Source organism: Prionailurus bengalensis, chromosome B2 (genome assembly GCF_016509475.1).
Source record: "Prionailurus bengalensis isolate Pbe53 chromosome B2, Fcat_Pben_1.1_paternal_pri, whole genome shotgun sequence".
Lineage (NCBI taxonomy): Eukaryota > Metazoa > Chordata > Mammalia > Carnivora > Felidae > Prionailurus > Prionailurus bengalensis.
Window position 1 is genome coordinate 133,541,362 of NC_057349.1, and position 3,833 is coordinate 133,545,194.

The following is a 3,833-nucleotide window of genomic DNA, read 5'->3' on the forward strand; positions in this document are numbered from 1 at the left end:
CTGTAAGAGAAAGGAAAACAAATTAGACACCATACAGACTCAGGTAGCTTCATGTGATCTTTCTACAGCCAGCATTAAAAACCCAGAAAGAGCCTCCCAGAAATGTATGCCCGTATGTTTCTTTTCTATTCTTACCGGCTTTTTCCTCCCTTAGCAGCTGCTATGATTTGCAGTTGAAGGTTTATATCCAAGTCCACATGGTCAATAAGGATTTGAGGCTTGGGGTTGTATATTGACCTTTAATTAGTCTTGTTATTTAGTCCAGGTGTGTATTTTTTTTCCCCCTTGGTAATCTATATACTGGAATATTCTCTGTGGAACATGCTAGAAAAAAGAAAAGATAGCACTTTTGTTAGAACTTTATGAAAGAAAGAGCTTTAAATCACCTGCAAATATAGAGCCAGCTTTCAGCATATCATGTCAAGACATTGCCTCTAAATTTTCCTTGTTGTTTCAGGACTTAGCCAGACAATCTTTATTCACTTTAATGAATGTCACTTCCCATTTGCCAGTGTGGAAAATTCAGGGTTTGATAGTGTGAAATGCTGCATTGGTTATGCAGAACCCCATTCAAGGCCATGATTTTTTTTCTACACATTTTATGATATTATTTTGTCTAGACATGTATGTCCTTATTACACTGAATTACAGCATTTATTGCCAAATTGCTTTAATCAGTTATCACCGTTCAAAAACTGTGTTCAAAAGAGTTTATAAGGAAGCAAAGTGTAATAATGAGATGAAGGAAGTAAACTGTGTTAAACTAGGCATCATGTCTCTTGATTAAAATACCTGTTACCTCCCCAACCACCACCTCTGAGCCCAGTCATGAAAACTTAGCCAGTTATATCCCACAGAGCATTTTTACTTAGAGAACCTCAAATATTATGTAGGTGAACTCAGGCTTCCTCTACTCCTTGTATTCTCCATATCCTTAGACAAAAGCAGAATAGCTAAGTATATTTTTGAGTTCCACTACAGGAAAAATTTGAGGATAACAATGATTAGCCTTAAGACTATAAATAATCTTCCTTCTCAGCAATTACATCTTAGCAAATAAAGGGGAGCACCGGGGCTGTGGCGCGAGGGGCATTGTAGGGGTAGCGATAGCATGGGCTGGTGGCCTGGGTGAGTGGGAAGGGCCGCCTTGGCCTGTGTGACCGGTGGTACCTGTGGGGACTCTGTCTAGAGAGGATTCAAGATGACCAACGAGGAACCTCTTCCCAAAAAGGTTTGAGTGAAACACACTTCAAAGTTACGGCCTGAGATGAGTTAATTCTCCAATGGAGACAATCGGAAGCATATGTCCAAGCTCTGGAGGGCGAGCACACAGACCTCAGTTCCGGTGAGGTAACTGGGGTTAAGGGAATCTGAAGAAAAACTAAAGACACAAGAGTCTGCTCACAGGGAAGACATCCTTGTAATACGACTGACAAGCAAGGAGCAGGAGGTAGCATGTAGCACTCAAGTCTATTAACTCGGGCAAGTCCAGCAGCAGAGTGCTGCCCAACTGAGATCAACAATGGTAGACCCACTGATCAGCTTGTTTTTCCTAAAAATGAAAGGTGAACCAGAACAGACTAAAGGCAAACCAGAGCAAGCCCAAAATGAACTGAGTGCCTGGAAGTTTACTCCTAGTAGGCAAACAAGTCGTACTCCCCAGTCAAGACCTCCATGACAGTCCCACAGGGAGGAAGCGGTGGCAGGACAGCCAAATACTCGTTTCCACACCCCAACTCAGACTTTTTGAGCCAAAAAAAAAATCGCATTCTTATACTATCCAGCCTGTAACGGTTCACGTAAAACTTATCAGATGACCCTTGTGTTTCAGCGTTTGCTTCAGAGGCCTGACGGTGTCGGACCATTCCTAAGAAGTGGCCGCCTCCAAAAAATTCCCCTTCTAGAACATGTGGACACTTGAGAAATGTTTCTGTTTGAAGAAAATAGACAGACAAACAGAAGCCTTAAGTCTGCGGCACACTGTGTCTTCAGACAGTTGGGAGGAATGTAAACCTAGATTAAAAATCATGAATTGAACATATAAAATTCCATAAAATGTGAAAAATGGAATATGCCTCGCTCTTAACCTTGAGCATAGTGACCTGGAGACACCGTAGATCCGTTTTGCCCATAAGACTGTGGATTTCATGATGATTGTTAAACTATTGGATCAAAACCCAAGTGAGGTGAATTTTGCCTTTAAAGAGTTTATTTGCTAAGAACCAACTTAATAGTTATGAGAGAATCAAATAATAGATGTCTGTATAAGCAGTTCATATATTTAGCCATTTACTTTGGAGATCTGTATTACTTGATTGAGCCTAAAGTCAGTGTGGTTTTAATCAATGGTTTGTTCTTTGAATGGTTGTTAGTGCTGTAGATAATCTTATTAAAGACTGCAGACAGAAAGGTGTTCTATGAAACTTCAGGTTGAAACTGAGGTGTCATAAACATTCATTTCACTACTAGGTTATATAAGGATGTTGGCTGTGCTGAGAATCACTGCATTTTTTCGGTACTGAAATTAAGTCCCCATGGCATTCAACAGGCACACACTGAAAGGGCATCGTGCTTGGTGTTAATGGGGGAATGTGTTTCCTTCCGTTGTGTTTGGGCCTTTTGTATTGCCTTCCTGATAGTAAATTAAATGTGCCTTGAAAAAAAAAATGTGTCTTGAATATAACTTCACAGAAACTCTCTGACTTAAAAAATATTTTCAGAATTCCTCCCCCCTTTAAATTAAATGGGGTGATTGCAGCTAAGATTAGATCCTTCATGTGTTTGTGAAAAGAGTGGCTAACACTTGGAAAACATCGTGGTTCCAATTCTTAGTGTAATTGAGCAGGAAGTCACCAGCCAAGATTGCCAGCTCAATGCCTCTTCTACATCATAGGTACTGAAATAGTATCCACTATTTTAGCTATATATAAGCTTTATATATTATATAGCTATATCAATAGTGTCTATTATTGTATTCTATTAATGACCACATTTCTAATTCACAAGCATATGGCCTAGGTGGCTTCTTTGTTCTCATGTTTTAAATGAGGTACTTGGGTTAGATGTTCTCTGAGGCCCATTTCAGCCCTAAAATTTTATGATTTTGTGTTCCATGAGATGAACTGGCCATCTTGTCTTTTATATGTGCCCACCTGCTAACTCAGATGTAACCACTCCCTCATTCCCAACAGGAAAAGTCTAAAATAGTTTGTAGGTAGTTCGTCTTTTACAAATGTCGCAAAATGAAGACAATAGTATGAAATCAAGTCAAATTTCAGCAGAAGAGAATGACTTTTCAAAGACATTCCTGCCTTGAAGAGATGTGAGGCATTTTCCAAAGACTCATTTTATGTCATTTGTTGTGGCATGAAATGCTACATGCCAGCTAATTTAAAAAATGGTTCAAGTTGAAGCTTCATCTAGTTTGGTCTAGAACATAAGACTCTATATTTTATTATAAAACTAGGTCTGACCAAGGCAGTCTTGTGGAATGTAATGATTCCAAGGAAATAATAATGTCATGAAATATTTAGGAAACAGTTCTTAACACTTATATTGATACAAATATTATGCTGGTTCATCCATTTGGACATTTTTTTTAAGTTTATTTATTTTAAGAGAGAGAGCGTGTGAGCACAAGTGCATGTGTGAGTAGGGGAGGGGCAGGGGGAGAGAGGGAGAGAGAGAATCCGAGGCAGGCTCCACACTGTCAGCACAGAGCCCAACCTGGGGCTCAGTCCCACAGATTGTGAGATCATGACCTGAGCCAAAATCAAGAGTCAGACGCTTAACTGAGCCACCCAGGCACCCCATTTGGACATTCTAAGAAATAC

General features: G+C 39.8%; 1 pseudogene; it reads left to right on the forward strand.

Annotated features, from left to right (window-relative positions):
- Positions 1–1,201: 1,201 nt before the first annotated feature.
- Positions 1,202–3,620, forward strand: LOC122490072 (annotated as a pseudogene).
- The last annotated feature ends 213 nt before the right edge of the window (positions 3,621–3,833 follow it).